We start from the raw sequence: 21,391 nt of genomic DNA on the forward strand, positions 1-21,391 counted from the left end.
GGAGTTACACATTTCAAAGACCTCTACATTTTTTTTTTGGTGCACAAAATTTGGCGTTTTTGTCTAAGGGATCCAAATGAGAGGGCTGATTTCATTGGACTGTCGACACCAGAAAATATCGATGCCGGTTAGACAAAATTGTCAAATGATGCTTCCATAGGTATGTAAAATGATATTGTTGCATATATTAGCTATGGTGAAATAAAAAGAGGAAGTACTCATAATTATAATTACTACCTCATTTGAGTTACATAATTGTAAATACTTTATAAATTACTCTAGTCATATTTCATTTGAGTTTCACATTCATAAATACTTAAGAAATACACAAATCTGAATATTTGAAAGGGTGAATACTCTCTAATCGTCCCACACATCAAATGCACATTTTTTTTCTTTATGTCAAAACGCTATAATTTATAGGATAAATTTCAATGCCTCTAAATTTTTACCACTTAACAATGTGGTCCTTACTTTTTTTTTTCCTGACAATAGTAGCCTTAAACTTTTATATTCTTACAAGAATTGTCCCTCCGTCTATTTTTTGGACGTTCTGTTAGTTTTTGGGTCACACTTTTCTCACGTTTTCTGTGAAAATGAGGGTATTATGGTAATTGACGTCTTCTTCTTCATCATCCTCTCTCTCCTCCTTCTTCGACACTACCTGGACACAAAAAAAATTCGTGTTTTCTTATAAAAGATTTGAATATCTTGTTTATATTTGGTTCATTTTTTTTATTCTTCTCTCTGTTTTTTTCTTTTTATTCTTCACGTACCATCTCTCTCTCTCTCTCTCTCTCTCTCTCTCTCTCTCTCTCTCTCTCTCTCTCTCTCTCTCTCTCTCCCTGAAGCTAGCTAACAAGACAAGAGAATCACTTGCTTTATTGCATTCCTAATCTAATTTCCCACTTGACCATAGTGATGAAGATAGTACTGAAGTGATGATAAGGTGTTCTTAATACATAAGACGTCTACGATAAATTGATGATTAATAGTCGCATACTTCAATTTTTAATCCCTTTGAATATCCACTTATTGCTTCTGTCGTTCTTAGTGTACATGTACGTCTTCAAAATGATGAAGTTCATGACAATGGATGCTTCATGGAAGATTGGTCTCGCCAAACATCGGAGAGTTAGAAGTTGCAGACAAGTTGTTCGACGAAATTTTAAGGTTTTGTAAATTATCATAGCTTGAGAAACTCGCATCCCTTTTAACTCAGTGGTAGAGTAATGCCATGGTAAGGCGCAAGTTCATCGGTTCAAATCCGATAAGGGGCTTTGGTTGACCTTATTGCCTTTAAAAGATAAATAAGTCATTCGAGCATCCATTGCGCAAATAAATCATTCTTGGACTAGAGATCTTGTTGGAGGAGAGATCGAGAACCTTTAAGGCAATAACCTCACAAATGATGAAGTCATGTGCGCGATGGTACATCAATCTCACACAAAAATACCCAAATTTTATTCCCGAAGTAATATACCCAATTTTTTTGGGCTTATTTACCCATTCACATTATTTCAAAATGAAGCAACACTTAAAAAGTAAAAGTTTCACTTTCTTTCAAATTCTTCCAGATCTAACAAACTCACACTATGCTTTGAAACCGACGAGGAAGAAAAATACAACGACAAAGAAGAACCGTGATGGAACCAAGAATCCAAATTCGCAAATTTCCTTAGCGTTTTTTGTTTTTTTTTCCTCATCTTATCTTCTTCTTTGTCTTCTTGGATGCAATGGGGAGAGATCTAGAATTAGAGTTCACAAGGTTTGTTAGGGATTTGAAAACAAAAATTTTGTACATAGATTTAAGGGAAAATAACACATATATACCCTGTGTTTTAGTGAAATGTTGAGTTTAACCTTTGGTTTTCAAAAATGTCGAGTTTATACCTTCTGTTTAATTAAAATGACGATATTATACCCTCTATTTAACTAAAATGACGCAATTATACTCTGAAATGGGTAACAGTATCATAAATCTCCCTTTCATTGATATTAACTCTTATATAAGAAAAACCGAATCAAATCGAAACCAGTACCCTAATTTTCAAATTCCCAATTTTGAAATAAAATTAGCCTTAAATTGAAATTAAATAATAAAATTCATATCTCCCAATAGATTATTTCATTCCGTGTTCGAATTGCAACTCTAAATCCTTGATTATATGTTCGAATTTGTGATTTTGATGATTATCAACTGTCGATTTTTACCCATTTGCATCTTTTTGTGTTTTTCACGACTAAGAGACTGTTGTTTATTTTTTAGTTTTTAAATAAATGACATATATGACTTGAATGAATAAAGATAATTGGTGTTTATTTATAAATATTATAGTCAACGTCAATGAAAATTCAATAAAAAGAAGATTCGTGGTGCTGTTGTCTATTTCAGGGTATAATTACGTCATTTTTGTTAAACAGAGGGTATAATTTTGTCATTTTAGTTAAACAGAGAGTATGAACTCGACATTTTTGAAAACCAAAGGTTAAACTCGACATTTCACTAAAACACAGGGTATATTTGTGTCATTTTCCCTAGATTTAATTCATACATTGTTTCTGAACCACTTCTGATAAAAAAAAGAAGAGAAAATGCAAAACCCATTGCTATAACGCATCATATTTGTTGTTACTATGTATTGGATTTTTTTAGTTATTGACAAAACTGTTGTTCTCTATGTTGTTGGAACATCTGTGATGTGACATGTCTTGTCTAATTTCACGTATGCATTTGTGACGTGAAATTTCTGCTTAACTTGCTAGAACATCACTAAGAGACATCACAAAAGCAGTACATTTACTTTTTCAATATCAACACCACCAAGAGATCAAACCAAATATGATCCATATATTGTTTAGTGAATTTCGGATCCACAATAAAAAAAGAGGCTAAAATTGAGAGAGAGGGAGATAGGTTATTTTTAATTTTTTAATGTATACAAATTATAAAATTAATTATTTAAATGAAGATAATAGATGAAATACAAAAGACATTTTGATAATTTCTCTCAATTCACATAACATGAGACAAAAACGTGACCCTAAAACTAACAGAACATTCGAAAAATAGACGGAAAGATGATTCTTACAAAAATATCAAAGTTCAAGGTCACTTTTGTCAGAAAAAGGACCACGTTGCTAAGTGATCAATAATCCAGGAGACATTAGTGTAATTTATCATATTTATATTGTTTTATTTAAATTTAAACTTCTTTCATTCTAATTTTCCTGGAACGTTGAGAAGTAAGATTTAATTTTAGGGCGGACTAAGTATCTAGCCCAAATAGCCCCCTATTTTAAAATTAAAAATTGGCTACGTAAGCCACCTAAACTATAGGAATTGTAACTTAGCCAACCTTTGGTAAATACTTTGTAAATAGCCAACTTGCATACGTGGCAGCCTATTAACTACCTTTTTTACATGTTTGGCTGAGTTAAATAAGTCTTTTACTAATCTGTTAATAAGTTAACTTAGCTATTTACAAGAAATTAAACAAAGGTGGGCTATATTCCAATTCACTATAACCGTGTGACTATATAACTTAATAACCCTTTTAAAATTATAGCCCAAATATTAATATATGGGTTATATAGGTATATAGCCACACGGTTATATAGATTTTGATTTTAGCCAACCTTCTGTTAATTTTCTGTTAATAGCCAGCAATCTATTTACAGCATGTTAAAAGACTTGAATGACCTCAAATAACTCCCGCCCATTTTCACCCCAGATATTAAAAAATTAAAAAGCAAATATTCGGTTAATAACTACTCGCACTATTTGAGGAACGTCATTAACGTCATTAATTAATACACCAAATCACGCAGCCTCAACAAATCACTCGAACACAATTTCAAAAAAGAAAAACCAAAGCCATTTCAGAGCAAAAAAAAAAAATCTCAGACTGAAACTCAGCAATTGAAGAAATTCTGGAATTTTTCGGCGATTGAAGAGTTTTCGGAAGTTTTTATGCAATTGAAGATCATAAACACTCGAACCCGACACCAAAGAAAAGGTAATATCTGTTGTCGCACGAAAATGAACAACGATTAAATACCTTGGGCGGTTCGATCCAAGGCCGGACCAAGTGATCGCGCCCGGGCCAAAAATGGGAGCTCGTAGACCGAGCTGCACCCTCCAGACCCTGAGGTGTGTTCTGAGGGGTGTGACCGTGCCAAAGGTTGGCTGCCTACGTACCCTTTAGTCGGGATCAGGTCAGAACGTAGTTCAATTTGTGTATTGGGGGCTATCTTAGGCTCAGTGGCTTTGGGAATCCAAGGCTTTAGAGTAGGACCCGGCTCGTAGCTTCTAGTGAAGGCTTTAGTGGGGTCGCGTGCTCGTAGCTTGGAGTTCTAGCTCAAGGGCCAAGAAGCGGGAGAGCGGTGTGTACCGTAGAAGCTCGGGTCATAGAAGAGGAGCGCGCTCCCTCTCGTGGAGGGGGGTCCTTGTGTTTCTGAGCCGAGGGAGGAGGAGTGCGCGCTCTTGGAAATGTCACAAGAGGGCGAGAGAGAGTTCTCGAGAGAAGAGAAGTGTTGTTGGCGTCAACCAGGATGTAAGTTGTGTCAAAAAACCGGGATCCTTTTTCCTTCCCCAAGGGGGGGTATTTATAGTTGTGGAGAGAGGCCTTGGGTCGGCCCCTTGAGGCCCACCGGGTGGCCAAGAGCGGGACGCGCGAGGCTTCACGCCCAAGAGGGCGCAGGGCGCGCAGGACATGTCGCCTGGATGGGCGCGGGGCGTGCCGGGCGCGGGATTTGGCTAGACGCGGCGTGCCCGGCAGCGGGCGTGCCTGGCCGAGGTGGCACGAGTGCTCGACCGAGGTGGCCGAGGTGGCAAGGACGCTCGGCCGAGGTGGCCGAGGTGGCAATGTTGGAATCGATCTAGGGTTCAAGAAAATAATTCACGCTTCGGTAAGCGGCGAAATTTTAAAAATTTTCTTTTACAAGTAAAACCAGTTTTTACTAACCTAGACAAAAGAGCAAGTACATGTAATTAAAAACTATTATAAGCTAAGAAGTTTACTAACCTTTCTTGAAGCTTGATCTTTGAGAAGCTCTTAGAAAGTTGCAACGCTCGTCTCCCCTCGCAGCACGTCCCTCTTTCTTTCCTCGGCACCTCGAGCAACCACGAAAGTTTCTATCACTAAATCACTCGAGAGAAAAGGAATTAGTGAGTGGGCACTTTTAAACACTACGACTTAAGAACGAGTCTTGAAGTCGCAGAGCTAAACACTAGGTCGAATGAGGACCTAGGTGCCAAAACAAAAATCGAAAATAAACTAGAGAGAGAGAGAGGAGTCGGCCACAAGTTCTAGAGAGAGAGGCTCTCAATCTCTAACTTATGTGGAATGAATAGAATGAGAGGAATGAGGGTCCTATTTATAGGAGAAGGGTTGGCCTTGGAAAGAAGTAGTTTCCTCTTATTTTCCAAGCCTTTATGAGCAATCTTTATTGCCCATTCCCATCCAAGTCACACGGCCAACATGTGCCTTAATGACACCTTGGATTTGTTTCCTCTTTTATTCCTTGCTCTCTCCTTGCTTGTGTGGCCGAATTTCCTTTTGGCAAGCATAGGAAATTTGTTTCATCTTTTTCTTTTTTGGCAAGTATCTTGATACATTTATGCACAAAATATTTTCTCTCTCTTTGGGTATGTTGGGCGCCTATGACCTTCTAGAAAGGCTTCTAGAATTTTCTTCACCTGTTCATGACAACATAAGAAAAGGCCCATTAAGAATTTTCAATAAAATTCTTATGAAATGAAATTAATCCACAAGGCCCAATGATCAAGTCATGGCCGAGTATTATTAAGTCATCAAATGAACTTGTCAAAAAATTTATTGACATTCATTTCATCCTTTGTCTCAAAAGACAAAAATACCCTTTTGACTATTTTCGTTCTTGTTTTGACTTAGCTTCCAGTTTAACTATTCCTAATCGATGTGATTCATGACAGTGACCTCATGGAACCAAATGAACAAAGCTTGAGCTAAACACTTGGACTCAAAAGTTCACAAACCTTTTCCAAGTTTAGCTTAATGCCAGCTGACTCCACTAAAGAGCTGACACTGAAAATCTCTCGGTTCAAATGAATTTATTTTCTACTCAAGAATTCACCTAATTATAATGAGCGGATCCACTGAATATTATCTATGCTACCCTTCATGAATGTCATCAGCTAGTCGGGATTTACTAAATTACCATTTTACCCTTCTAGCTGTTATTTCATCAACTCCTTTGTCGCTTGTGAATAAGTTAGAAACAATGTATTGACGAGGAGCTAACAAGTCACATTGTTTCATCCAAAAGAGTCAGGACTCAATTTGGACACTGGCCAGTTCATTTATTCACACTCCAAGGAACAAAGCATGAGGTGACATACATTGCATTTCAGCAATCTTGTACATGAATTCCATATCTATGAGAACTTCACAAAGTTACTCATGACATACTCACAACTTAGTACTTCACCAATAGGCCTTGTTCGGAATCACATAGTGAGTCCGAACTTTGACTTTCTCAAATGAGAATACTAAGGTGTGAAATGGCATGTCTCATTTCAGGATTAAGGTAAGCATGATGCAATTCATACATAGTGACTTTGAGACATAAGAGGTTAAATGGTTTGTTCTTATATTGTCTCTAGAAGTGCACTGGTCAATTCAGTACCTTCGGAAGATACCTAGAAGAACTATAGAGTCCCCAACTCTCAATGCCTCATAACCAGACATCATAGATTCTTCTAACAATCGTACTGAGGTCAATAGTCCTTTGACCATAAGATTGCGAATATATCGTTTTAAGCAAACTACGAAGAGTTTGTTCATGCAAATCTACATTTGTCTCTTCGTAAGTTGTTAAGTTTGTTTATGGACTAAAAGACTAAGGTTTTATCATAAAGCTTCAAACAAAGAAAGAATGAATGAACGTTTCAACTTTATTATTAATGAATAAGCAATTACAAGCAAGAGTCTTCGTAAGACTATATGACATCAAATGTACATAAATAGACACTACTACTCTTCTTGTGGGCACCATTGACAACAGGCAAGGACGCTCGGCCGAGGTGGCCGAGGTGGCAAAGACGCTCGGCCGAGGTGGCCGAAGTGGCAAGGACACTCGGTCGAGGTGGCAAGGACGCTCGGCCGAGGTGGCTGAGGTGGCAAAGACGCTCAGCCGAGGTGTGTGCAGGCCGGGAGGCCAGGGCGCGCGGGAGTGCGCGCGCGGACCGGGAGGCCGGGGCACGGGAGCGCGCGCGGACTGTGAGGCCGGGGCGCGGGAGCGCGCGCGGGCCGGGAGGCCGTGGCGCAGGGTGCGCGCGAGCCAGGCGCGCTAGGGCGCGCTGAGGCCTGTTGGGCCGGGGGCCTCAGGGCCGGGGGCGCAGGTGCGCGCGCGCCGGGCCGTGGGTGTGTCAGGGCGCTCGGGCCTGGTGGGCCGGGGCCCGTTGGGCTTCCGGCCGGCAAATCCCGGCCGACCTTGAATCGTTTTTAAAATTCCGGTGTCCCGAAAACGACCGGTAACATTAGCCCCCCAAGTTTACGGCTCACAGGACGTAAGTCGTGAACTTTAGAAAAGAAAAGGGCGTTGAGGTGATTTCACCTTCGATCACGCGTGACCGTACGCACGCATATCTTTCTCTTTTTTTTTTTTTTTGGCCGGACCCCTGGGGGCCGGACCGGGCCGGCTGGGTAGCAAGACCGGGACTGGCGCGCGCGCGAGGCCGGCCCGCGGGCCGAGCCTTGTGTCGCGCGCGCAGGGGGGGGGGGAAGGAGCAGGGTTTACTCCTTCCTCTCCTATAAATGGGAGAGCCCCCGCCCTTTCTGTTCACGCTGGCAGCCTGTGGGTAATCGAAAAATTCCTTTGAGTTTGAAATTTTCCCTGGGCAGCCGACTTTTTTCCCTTTTTTAATGGGGAGCGAGCTTGTTTCCCATGTTGATGATCCCGAGGTTGATCCTTCATGCCCTCTCCCAAATTTTGGAGGGGCGACCAAGGGTCCCTTTGAGGAACTCGACATGATCCCCATCTTTGTCGAGGAAGACTCTAGCGCGGCCGACAAATGGCTCGCGGAGTTGGAGACCGACGCCGCGGCGATAGCCGAGCTGGCGGGGCCCGGGAGCGGCCTGCCGACAAGGTGCGGCCCCGAAGGGGAGGACGAAGGGTCCAAGGACCCCCGTTTGTCACGGTTGGTGATCAACCTGATCTCCCGCGAGGCGTCCTTTGACGCCCCCCTGCTCAAGAAGCGGGGTGAAGCGGTGGTGAGTGCCGAGCTCCCCCGGGCGTCTAACTTGAACGCCTCGGGTGTCGAGCTTGCGATAGTGCCGTCCGAATCTTTTTTGGACGAGATTTATTCCGACGATCCCCAAGGGTCGGGCTCAGAGGGCCCTGAAGAGGACTTGGAGGCTCCTCCTGCGATAGGGGATGAGAAACGCAACGGGAAGGCGTTGGCGACGGCCTGGCCGGCCTTCGAGTCGGCGGAGGCTTCGGGCTACACTTATGCCCGGTCACTGGAGATGACTCGTATGTACGGAGTAGGCGACTCTGTCGCCCCCGTCGGCTTAGACTGCAGGGGAATCGATGCTGCGAGCACGCTCACTTCCCGAGTCTTCAGCACACTTCGGGAGACGTATAGCATTCCTCCCTTGGTGGGATTGCTTAGACCTGCCCCCGAGGACAGGCCCTCTCATCCAAGGGACGGGTATGCGGCCGTGACGATTGGGAGTCTTGTCTGCGGGTTGCGTCTCCCGCTTTCCACGATCGTCCAGCAAATCCTGACCCGACTAGGGGTCCATGCGTGCCAGATGAGCCCGGCGTTCTATCGCCTGTTGGCTACGTGTTTTATGGAGTGGCACTGCCAGACGCAGCGTGCCATGTCCGTAGACGACTTCCGCAATTTGGTTGCCGTCTTCCCGGCGCCAGGGCAGCCAGGATTTCACATGGCCCGTGCTCGGGGCAACGCGAGGCTGGTCGAGGATAGTGACCCGCCTAGCCGCCGGGCGTGGGTGTGGGTCACCTCGGATGCCTTCGGCGAGGCGCCCCTTCGCTTTGGTCGTCTGGCCGACTTTCCAGCGGACGAGAGGGCAGCGGAGCTCCCCTTTGTGAGAGAAATATCGGGGATGTCGGAAGCTCGCAAGGCTGGCGAGCGGTTCCGTTCCCCCGAGTTGATGGCGCTCACCGGGTGGTTCCCGCCCTTTGCTCCGGGCACCGAGGAGGCGCTCCGGGCGAGCAGGCCCCCGAGTCCCGTGGCTCAACCAGTCGCTCCTGCTTCTCGAGGTAACTTTACGGTTTTGTAAAACTTTTTGTTTTGACAGGAACCTGACCTCCGTTGCTTTGTTTTGTGTAGCTGCAAAGAGGCGAGCTAGGAGGCTGGCCCTCGCTTCTCGGGACCCTGAGTCAATGGCGGAGATTCGCTCTAGGGTCGCTGACCGCAAGGCGAAGGGAGAGCGCGTCGAGCCTGCCGGTCTAGTCGAACCGGTGTCTCGGGCTTCTTTGAAGATGGCTTCGACATCGGCACCTCCCGATGAACGTTCCGAACCCAAGAGGGCAAACTCGGCGGTGGAGCTGGAGGCGATAGAGGCTCGAGGGGATTGTTTTCGCCACCTCGAGGGATCCCCACTATCCTGGTGGAAGGGTGTGGTGTCGAAGGGCGACATTGCTTTCTTCCAGGCGGGGGTTACCGACGCTCAGAGGGTCAGTATTTCGGTTTATTTTGTTGTAAGCGTAGGTTTTAGTTTTAACCCTTGCTTCTTTGTCGTCGCAGGCGTATGCGAGGGCCGTGCGAAGCGACAGGATTTTGCATGACTTCATCCGGCGCTTAGGGGCATCTCAGGAGGAGCTTGCTCGGACGAAGGCTAGGCTAGCTCAGGTCGAGCGAGATTCGCATCCGGGGGTGGAGACTGAGACGCTTCGAGACCAGCTTCGTGAGGCCAGGGTGGAACTCCAAATCGCACAAGATCAGCGTGACGGAGCCCAACTATCGGTGGCCAAGATGGCGGGGGAGCTCACCGAAGAACGGCGAGCTTGCGAGGTGGCGACCCGATCAGCGGAGATTTTTCGCACTGAGGTTACCGACCTTCGGAGGCAACTGGATGCTCGATCCGATGCCTTGGAGATGTCGCACCGCCAGCTTACTTCAAGCGAAGCGGCGCGTGTTCGGGCGGAGCGCGAGCGCGACTCTCTGGTGGAGGAAAACGCTCGCCTCTCGTCCCAGCTTGCTGAAGCGGAGCGAAGAGCGTCCGACTTGCAGGATGACTACGACATAGGGACCGAGGAAGCCCGTCGTGCCGGAGCGGTGGAATGTCGAGACGCGACCGCGACCGAGAACGAGGCCCGGGGGGTCACTTTTGACTTCTTCGACACCTTGTTCCCCCTGCTGGATGAGGGTGCTCCTTGAGCCGAGTGGCTTTCTTTTTCAGCGCGTATGTTTAGCGCTTTGCTTTCTTTTCCTTTTTTAGGATTTTATTTATTTTTCACGCACTTTTTGTTCAGCACGTGTTTATCAGAGCCGTGGCTCTTTTTATTTATGAGATAGTTTTGCTTTCATGTTGAATGCCTATCTCATTTTTCGAGTAATTTTCACTCGTATATGCCTTCTTTGCGGGCTAATCGTGGCCCGAAGGGCTTGTATCCTTGCCAATAGTTTTGGCAGGTTCTGCGCCTCTAGCTGGGATTTGTCCTCCGCCCATTTCGTTGTTACGACTCGTCGTCGTTTAAACGTTCGATGTGAGGGGGTGTTTGTGCCCAGCTAGGCGATTGGCCGACCCGTGTTTGAACGGTGGTATCGGCCTGTCGGGTTAGGCCGACGATTCAGCGTGCCTAATGTGGCTGTGGCCCAGTGACTTCACTTCGTGCCTTCCGACGATCGAATAGGTCGTACCGGGTAGTTCCCGGGGGCTCTGCGTCCATGCCTTCGGCGACTGGACGTGCATGTCGCGCCGGGTTGGGCCGGCGTCTTTTGGAGCCCGTGCTTTTAAGCGACGAGCTCGCCTTAGGTAGGCGTCTTCGAGCTCGCGCTGTTTGAGCGACCGAGCTTGCCGGGTTAGGCCGGCGTCTCTGAGCTCGTGTTGTTGAGTGACCGAGCTCGCCGGGTTAAGCCAGCGTCTTTGAGCTCGCGCTGTTGAGCGACCGAGCTCGCCGGGTTAGGCCGGCGTCTTCGAGCTCGCACTGTTTGAGCGACCGAGCTCACCGGGTTAGGCCGACGTCTTCGAGCTTGCGCTGTTTGAGCGACCGAGCTTGCCGGGTTAGGCCGGCGTCTTTGAGCTCGCGCTGTTTGAGCGACCGAGCTCGTCGGGTTAGGCCGGCGTCTTCGAGCTCGCGCTGTTTGAGCGACCGAGCTCGTCAGGTTAGGCTGGCGTCTTTGAGCTCGCGTTGTTGAGCGACTGAGCGTTTATGGTGCGCCGGCTGATCCTGACGTCTTTTGGGTTCGTGCCCTGAAGCAAGCGAACGCGCTTTGCGTCGGGACGTAGGTGCACCGGGTTAGGCCGGCGTCTTTTTAGTGTTCGCGCCCTTGAGCGTCGGAACGTAGGTGCGCCGGGTTAGGCCGGTGTCTTTTTAGTGTTCGCGCCCTTGAGCGTCGGAACGTAGGTGCGTCGGGTTAGGCCGGCGTCTTTTTAGTGTTCGCGCCCTTGAGCGTCGGAACGTAGGTGCGCCGGGTTAGGCCGGCGTCTTTTTAGTGTTCGCGCCCTTGAGCGTCGGAACGTAGGTGCGCCGGGTTAGGCCGGCGTCTTTTTAGTGTTCGCGCCCTTCAGCGTCGGAACGTAGGTGCGCCGGGTTAGGCCGGCGTCTTTTTGGGCACTCTTGCCCTGGAGCAAGCGAACGCGGTTGCGTCGGGTTAGGCCGACGTCTTTTGGGCCCGCTCACCCCGGAGTGAGCGAACTCGGGTGCGTCGGGTTAGGCCGACGTCTTTTTGGGCCCGCTCACCCTGGAGTGAGCGAACGCGGGTGCGTCGGGTTAGGCCGACGTCTTTTGGGCCCGCTCACCCTGGAGTGAGCGAACGTGGGTGCGCCGGGTTAGGCCGGCGTCTTTTGGGCCCGCTCACCCTGGAGCGAGCGAACGCGGTTGCGCCGGGTTAGGCCGGCGTCTTTTACTCAAACCATATTGCGCTGGGTTAGGCCGACGTCTTTGAGCTCGTGGGTTGAGCGACCGAATTTTTGTTCCTGCCCTGAGGCTAGCGAACCTTTGTTTGGCTCAAATTTGGCCTTTTTCAGGTTTGAGGCAGCGCCTTTACGCGACTTACATACGTCTCGAAAGACGTCTTTCACCTACGCCTTTACGCGTCTTACGGCACGCCGGGAAGACCGACGTTTTACTCGAACCCCTATGCACGAAGGGCCGTCGGGGTCCGAGCTTCCTAAGTCTGTATCCCCGTGGGGGACTTAGGCCTTTTGCGTCGGGTTAGGCCGACGTCTTTGAGCTCGTGGGTTGAGCGACCGAATTTTTGCGTCGGGTTAGGCCGACGTCTTTCCTCGGACCCGTATGCCTGATGAGCCGTCGGGGCCCGAGCTTCTTAAGCCTTTGTATCCCGTGAGTGGGGGGCTTAAGGTTTTTTTTTTTTTTTATGCCGTAATTTCTCGAGTGTACGTCTCAGGACCCATAGCCCCCCGAGTTTTTAGTTTACAGGTCGTGCCATGATGACTAAAAATTGTGATAAAGTGGGTGAAAAGACCGCATCCTTGAACAGTGGCGCGTAGGCCTTATTGAATAAGGGAAATTAGAGCAATAAATGGGGAGACTTGGTCACTGGTGGTACTGCCTCAAGTGCTCGGCGTTCCACGAGTGCCGGATTGGAGTTATGTCCGTGTATTCGATGTAGTAGGTTCCGTCGTGTATGACTTGTCGAACTCTATATGGTCCTTCCCAATTTGGGCCCAAGACCCCGGCGCCTTGTACTTGGGTGTTTTGGAACACGCGTCTGAGTACAAGACTGCCGACGACGAAGATCCGCCTTTTGACTTTGGCGTTGTAGTATCTCTCAACCTTTCGCTTTTGTGCAGCGAGTCTGGTGAGGGCCTTGGATCTTTTCTCGTCGATTAGATCCAATTCGAGGCGCATGGCCTCATCATTTTCTTTTTCGTCGAAAGTGTCGACCCGGTAGGTGGGGACTTCCGTTTCCACGGGGACCACTGCTTCAATCCCAAAGGCTAGGGAGAAGGGGGTCTCTCCGGTGGCATTTCGAACGGTCGTTCGATAGGCCCATAGGATGAAAGGCAATTCTTCAGCCCTGGCACCTTTTTTGGCTTCGAGCTTTTTCTTGAGGTTGCTTTTAATTGTCTTGTTGACAGCTTCCACTTGGCCATTAGCCTGTGGATGTCGCGGGGATGAGAATGTCTTGTTTATCCCTAATTGGGCGCAGATATCTCTAACCCTCGCGTTGTCGAACTGCGCGCCGTTATCGGTCACGATCGACGCGGGGATGCCGTGGCGGCATATTATGGACTTCCAGATAAAGTTTGTAGTGTTGGCCTCGGTGATCCTGGCCAGAGGCTCGGCTTCGACCCACTTAGTGAAGTAGTCGATATCGACGATGGTGTATTCGTATTGCCTCGGGGCTTTGGGAAGCTTGCCGATAATGTCTACACCCCATTTTGCGAAGGGGCGTGGAACAACGATGCTACTCAGGGGAGATGGCGGCTGACGTGGAACGTTGGAGAAACGTTGACACTTGTCGCACTTTCTTGCCCAGTCGTAGGCGTCTTTTTTCATCGTTGGCCAGAAATAGCCTTGTCGAAGCGCTTTGAGCGCGAGGGACCTCCCAGCGGCGTGGTTCCCGCAGAGGCCTTCATGGATCTCGCGAGGACCTTAGTCGACTCGACGCTGTTGAGACATCGGAGCAGCGGAGTTGAATACCCGCGCTTGTATAAGGCTTCGCCTCTCAACACGTATTTGGATGCGAGGGCTTTTAGCCTTTCGGCTTCTTTGCGGTCTTCGGGAAGTACCCCTCTTCGCAAGAAGTCCGTAAGCGGGGTCATCCAAGTTGGATGAACGGCGCTCTCAATCGTTCCAACCTCGTCACGTGAGGCGGATGGTCGCGAGAGAGACTCGATTGAGATAGTTCCCAACCCGTCTTCGGTGATACCTGATCCGAGGCGAGCTAAGGCGTCAGCCTCGGAGTTCTCTTCTCATGGGATCTGGATGATCTCGAACCAGGAGACGACATCTAGCTTGGTATTTGTCTTTGCCAAGTAGGCGATCATGTTAGGCTCTTTGGCAACGTAGTCACCTTTAACCTGATTTACGATCAGCTGCGAGTCACAGTGTATTCGTAAATTCTGTACGTTGAGCTTTTGAGCGAGCTCTAGCCCTACTATGAGGGCTTCGTACTCGGCCTCATTGTTGGAGGCCTGGAATCCATAGTGGAGGGCGTAGCGTAGCTTTTCCCGGTTGGGATTTGTTAGAATCACACCGGCGCCTGCTCCCTGGACATTAGATGCTCCGTCTACGTGTAATTCCCAGATGGGACCCGTAGGGTCGACCTTTCTCTTTCGAGCCGACAAGTCGTCGGTCGAGTCGTCTTCTGCTCTTCCCATGTCGGGAGTGTAGGAGAATTCTGCTACGAAATCAGCTAAGGCTTGAGCCTTTATTGCTGGTCTCGGGTGAAACTCAATCCCGTACTCGCTCAATTCTTGGGACCAGATCGCCATGCGAGTCGATGTTCCCTTTTGAAGAGCTTTACCGATTGGGTGTCCTGTTCGGACAACGATTGGGTGAGCCTGGAAGTAAGGGCGTAGCTTTTTGGTGGCTACGATGAGAGCGAGAGAGAGCTTCTCTATCTCTGTGTAACGCGTTTCGGCATCAAGTAGGGCTTTGCTCACGTAGAAGATGGGCCATTGAGCCCTATCTTCTTCACGGATTAGCACAGCGCTCACGGCTCGTTCAGAGATGGCGAGGTAGACGTAGAACGTCTCGCCTTCTTTTGGCTTGGAGAGGAAAAGAGGTGTCCCGAAGTAGGCCTTCATTTCTTGAAAGGCCTTTTCGCACTCGTCCGTCCATTCAAAGCCGTCCATCTTCTTTATTGCTTTGAAGAACGGTTGACACTTGTCGGTTGCTTTGGCTACAAAACGCGAGAGGGCGGCAATCCGACCGGTCAGACTTTGGACTTCATTGACACGTCGCGGAGACTTCATGTCAAGGAGTGCCTTGATTTTCTCGGGGTTCGCTTCGATACCTCGACGGCTAACTATGTAGCCTAGGAACTTCCCGGACTCGACCCCGAACACACATTTGTTGGGGTTGAGCTTCATTTTGTACCGGCGGAGGATTAAGAACATCTCCCTCAGGTTGTCTACGTGATTGGTAGCCAGTAGGCTTTTAACGAGCATGTCGTCCACGTATACTTCCATGGTCTTGCCGATTAGGTCGGCGAAGATCCGGTTTACCAATCGTTGGTAAGTAGCCCCTGCATTCTTAAGGCCGAAAGGCATGACCTTGTAGCAGTAGAGGCCGCGATCAGTGACAAAGGTTGTCTTGATCTGATCGGGCTCGTGCATTCGTATCTGGTTATAGCCCGAATAGGCGTCCATGAAACTTAGGAGTTCATGTCCTGCCGTGGCGTCGACCAGTTGTTCGATGCGTGGGAGTGGAAAGCAATCTTTCGGGCAGGCTTTGTTAAGATCTTTGTAATCTATGCAAATGCGCCACTTCCCGTTAGGCTTTTTGACCATGACCACATTGGCCACCCACTTTGGGTACTTGGCTTCTCGGATGAAACCAGCGGAGAGAAGTTTTTCGACTTCCTCGTTTATCGCTAGGTATCGTTCGGGGTTGAACGCACGTCTAGCTTGTACCTTTTCAGCGATAGTTTTATCGTCATTCAATCGGTGCACAATCACATCGGGGTCTATGCCGGGCATGTCTGCATGTGTCCACGCAAAGACATCCTTAAACTCCCGAAGGAAGGACGCGAGTTGAGTTTTGATGGCGAGAGGGAGTTGTGCACCGATCTTCACCACCTGGTCAGGTTTAGCTTCGTCGAGAACGATCGAAGTGAGATCATCGGGGGTGTCAACTTTCAACCTCTCGATATCGTCGTGGGGGTCTAATTCCCCGAGTTGCCGTGCGTCTTTCTGATCACACGGGTAGTCGTCTTCCAATTGGTAGATCGTGTTAACCCTTTTTTCAGCGGGCTTGCCGTCCACGCCTTGGACGTAGCATATCCTCGCTTGGGTTTGATCACCGGCCATGACGCCAATTCCCTCTTCGGTGGGGAATTTCACTAGCAGGTGATAAGTGGACGTGATAGCCCTTAGTCTGTTCAACGTGGGTCGCCCAATGATAACATTGTAGGGCGACTCCTGGTCGACCACAAGAAAGGGGACCATGTGAACGACCTCGATGCCTCCGGTAGTTCCGAAGGTGACTGGTAAATCAATGATTCCTTCAGTCATGACCTTTTCTCCCGTGAACCCAAACAGAGGGGTTTGAGTCGGGACAGGGCGGAGCCCCCCGAGCTTCATGCGCTCGAGGGTGCTCTTAAAGATTATTCGGGAGTTTGAAGTTTCCCGTGCACACCTCAACAAGGATTTGGGCGGTGAAGGGAGAGGAATGTCCTTCCACGACCCCGTATGTATCACCGGCCAAGCCGCCTTCATGCAGGTCACGCACCTCATTACGAAGATTGTGAATCATGGTGACGACGTCGAGGCCAGTGTTGGGGGTCACTCCTTGTTCAGGAGGAGTCACCTGTCGCCTTTCGTTCGACCCTTGAGCCGTGCGAGGGTCCCCATTGATTGGGGCCGTAGGGTTGTGACCCTTACGAGTGCTCGGCCTCTCTCGGAGGTCTTCGCCATGCACGGTCGTTCCGTTGGGCGGTAAGTCGATCTCTAAGATCCGGCCCGACGGTATGGGGGCGTGAGCTTCGAGCCACACGCCTTACTCGCCGAGTCGTTGTACCTTCCCTGACGTTGCCTCTTTGACCGAGTCGGTCATGGGCTGAACGTCGGGAGGTCTCTTCTTGAGAGGAGACCGGTATTGCTTTTGTTTTCGATGGACCGGCTTCGATCTCAACAGGGAGTTCCCCGTCTTTGGTGAGAGAAGTCTTGACGTCCGCCGAAATTTCCAAGCCTTCATAGTCGGGGTCATAATCATGTCCCTCGTCCATGAGGTCCTCGGATTCCCCGTGGGGGGCGCCGTGTGCAGGTGCCTTGCCCGCCAGTTGGCGGTGGTACCTTGCATTGGCTATCTTCAGTTGGCGGATTTTCTCCTCCATTTCAAGGATGCGGTCGTCCCGACTGTCCTGAAGATGAGGGGGCGAGGGAGTGTGGCTCTCGTCGTTGAGAGACTCCTCGTCGCCTTGCGCCCGGGAGCGCATGAAGTATTTCTTCACCGTGGTTGCGTTTTCGGGGTTATTCACGCCCTAAGAACGAACGGGTGGTTGACCACTCATGTCTTTCTCAAGTCGAGAGGAAAGGGGTCGAGCTGTAGAAGGGATTTCGGGCTGTGTAAGTCGGGAAGTCCCCTCCTTCTAGCGCCAAAATGTTGTCGCACGAAAATGAACAACGATTAAATACCTCGGGCGGTTCGATCCAAGGCCGGACCAAGTGATCGCGCCCGGGCCAAAAATGGGAGCTCGTAGATCGAGCTGCACCCTCCAGACCCTGAGGTGTGTTCTGGGGGGTGTGACCGTGCCAAAGGTTGGCTGCCTACGTAGCCTTTAGTCGGGATCAGGTCAGAACGTAGTTCAATTTGTGTATTGGGGGCTATCTTGGGCTCAGTGGCTTTGGGAATCCAAGGCTTTAGAGTAGGACCCGGCTCGTAGCTTCTAGTGAAGGCTTTAGAGGGGTCGCGTGCTCGTAGCTCGGAGTTCTAGCTCAAGGGCCAAGAAGCGGGAGAGCGATGTGTACCGCAGAAGCTCGGGTCACAGAAGAGGAGCGCGCTCCCTCTCGTGGAGGGGGGTCCTTGTGTTTCTGAGCCGAGGGAGGAGGAGTGCGCGCTCTTGGAAATGTCACAAGAGGGCGAGAGAGAGTTCTCGAGAGAAGAGAAGTGTTGTTGGCGTCAAACAGGATGTAAGTTGTGTCAAAAAACCGGGATCCTTTTTCCTTCCCCAATGAGGGGTATTTATAGTTGTGGAGAGAGGCCTTGGGCCGGCCCCTTGAGGCCCACCGGGTGGTCGGGAGCGGGACGCGCGAGGCTTCACGCCCAAGAGGGCGCAGGGCGCGCGGGACATGTCGCCTGGATGGGCGCGGGGCGTGCCGGGCGCGGGATTTGGCTAGGCGCGGCGTGCCCGGCAGCGGGCGTGCCTGGCCGAGGTGGCACGAGTGCTCTACCGAGGTGGCCGAGGTGGCAAGGATGCTCGGCCGAGGTGGCCGAGTTGGCAAGGACGCTCGGCCGAGGTGGCCGAGGTGGCAAGGACGCTCGGCCGAGGTGGCCGAGGTGCCAAGGACGCTCGGCCGAGGTGGCCGAACTGGCAAGGACACTCGGTCGAGGTGGCAAGGACGCTCGGCCGAGGTGGCCGAGGTGGCAAAGACGCTCAGCCGAGGTGTGTGCAGGCCGGGAGGCCAGGGCGCGCGGGAGTGCGCGCGCGGACCGGGAGGCCGGGGCGCGGGAGCGCGTGCGGGCCGGGAGGCCGTGGCGCAGGGTGCGCGCGAGCCAGGCGCGCTAGGGCGCGCTGAGGCCTGTTGGGCCGGGGGCGTAGGTGCGCGCGCGCCGGCCGTGCCGGGCCGTTGGTGTGTCAGGGCGCTCGGGCCTGGTGGGCCGGGGCCCGTTGGGCTTCCGGCCGGCAAAGCCCGGCCGGCCTTGAATCGTTTTTAAATTTTTGGTGTCCCGAAAACGACCGGTAACAATATCCCGAGTTTTTTTTTCAAAAATGGTTGTTCTAAATTTTTTTGACGGCTGTTCTAAATTTTTTTTTTCCCAAAAAGACTGTTCTTACTTTACCGAGAAATTGTGTTTGCATGCTAATGTTTTTGTTCTAGAATGTTAGTTAAGGGTTCGTAATCTGAGAATGGCGTTGGTTTGAAATCAATAATATTGTTTGAGTGAATGGCGTTTGTTTTTTGGATATGCTGTAGGAAATTGTTTGAATCTGCATTTAAAAATAAGTATCTGTAAATTGGTTGTAAATAAGTTATTATAAACAATCTGTTAATGGTGTAAGTAAGTCACAAATAATTTTGATAGTGTGTTTGTAATATGCTACTATAGGTTGTTAATTTTGGCAGTAACAACCTATAGTAAATTGATTTAGATTTAAATTTGTGAATTGAATATCTATGTCATTGTTAATGAACATGACGTTGCTCAGGTGGAAATTGCTCCGACACGGCCGAAGAAGACATCACCAACAAACCAAGCAGTCAACCATCTTTTACACTAGGACAAAATACGTTATCCGGTGCGACGAATGTCGCACCTAATGCTTCGAATGTCGCACCTAAAAGTTTATTAGGTGCGACATTAGGTGCGACCGCGTCGCACCGGATAACCCGTCGCAGAAGGTATCGGGTGCGACATGTCGCACCTAATAAGTACACCTTTAGGTGCGACACTTTCAGGTGCGACATGTCGCACCTAAAGTCGCACCTATTTTCCTGCCAAAAGCAAAAAAAAAAAACCTTCAAACCCTAGAACACACAGATTCGGCCAAATCAATTCCAAACTCAGAATTGAGAGCGAGAGAGAGAGAGAAGAGACGTACGTCGCGGTGCCGGGGAGGTCGCGGTGCCGGGGAGGTCACGGCGGCAGAGAGACGCACGGGCGGCGGGGAGGTCACGGCGGCAGAGAGACGCACGGGCGGCGGGGAGGTCACGGGCGGCGCGGGGAGGTCACGGGCGGCGGGGGACGACCGGGCTGAGCTGAGGTGCTCACGGGCGGCGGGGAAGACCGGGCTGAGCTGAGGTGGTCACGGGCGGCGCGGGGGACCTGCAAGTCGGAGAGTCAGAGAATAAGAGAGAAAGAGAGATAGATAGAGAGATCGAGAGAGAGATAGATAGATAGAGAGAGAGATAGAGAGACGTACCTTGGTCCGGGCGGCGCGGGGAGGTCACGGCGGCGGGGGGAGGTCACGGCGGCGGCGGAGGAAGATAGATAGATAGAGAGAGAGAGAGTGTTAGATAGAGAGAGGCGCACAGTTTAGGCGAGAGAAAGAAGACGCTCGGTATTTAAAATACCCTAAACTATTAGGTGCGACATTAGGTGCGACATGTCGCACCCAATATGACTATTAGGTGCGACATGTCGCACCCAATATGACTATTAGGTGCGACATGTCGCACCTAATGTGAAATTCAAGAACCAAAAATTTTTGGGGGGAATTTCTGACCGTTTTAAATTTTTTAACCCATTAGGTGCGACACGAGTCGCACCTAATGGTATTAGGTGCGACATATGTCGCACCCAATAGTATCCGATGCGACAATTTCATATCAGGTGCGACAAAGTCGCACCGGATAGCCATAATCATCAGCGAAAATTTTAGGCGCTTGGAAGACTATCTGGTGCGACATGTCGCACCTAATATGTTCTTAGGTGCGACATTTAGGTGCGACATGTCGCACCTAATACCCTTCCGCACCTAATATGCTAATTTGTAGTAGTGTTAACTTAGGAATTTTGAACTTATTTACTGTTTTTACTGTTCTAAAACTCTAGTATTTATTGTTGATGCCATGTTACTGTAATAGTTAAGTAGATTTGTATTTCAGTTTTTGAAGTCTGAGTTTCTGCTCAATTATGAAAGTATGTGTATAGCTACAACTTTTATCTTCTTTTTTTTTGTCAATTTACATGCATGTTAGTTAATTAGCTACCAATTTACATCATAATTATCTCCAAATGAAAACAAAAAAATATCAATAAATGAAGAATATTTTAATAGATTGTATATTAAAGTTTTGCCACGAAAATAGAAACTAATTAGTTAAGTCAACCGTTGAAATTTCTCCAAATCCACTCGTCCAAAAATTCAAAAAAACCAGGTTAACTACTTTCCTAATCGGGTTGGTTCAAAATAAAAAAAAACTGCCTAAAATGAAACTAACTAGTTAAGTCAACCGCTGAAATTTCTCCAAATTCACACGTTCAAAAATTCAAAAAAACCAGGTTAACTACTTTCCTAATCGGTTTGATTCAAATTAAAAAAAAACTGCCTAAATTATAATTAATGAGGGTAAGGTGTAAAATTATTTCAATTAATGAGATGCCACGTAAGCAAGATGGCTATTTACAGGAAATTAACGAAAGGTTGACTAAAACCAGATTGCTAGCCTTAAAGATGGCTACGCAACCAATTTTTTGTTAATATATTTAGGAAAGTAGCCAATTTGTTATAATAACATTCCAATATTCCAAAAATACCCTTAAAGATTGTTATTATTAATTGTCAGAGTAAATAATATTAACGGTAACAAAAAAAATAGTAAATTTCATTACCCGTAACAAGAACAGTAGTAAATCTTATTAA

The sequence above is a fragment of the Urtica dioica genome, chromosome 11, assembly GCF_054948205.1.
Source record: "Urtica dioica subsp. dioica isolate 48M chromosome 11, U.dioica_male_clone48M_v1_H2, whole genome shotgun sequence".
In the NCBI taxonomy this organism is placed as follows: Eukaryota; Viridiplantae; Streptophyta; class Magnoliopsida; order Rosales; family Urticaceae; genus Urtica; species Urtica dioica.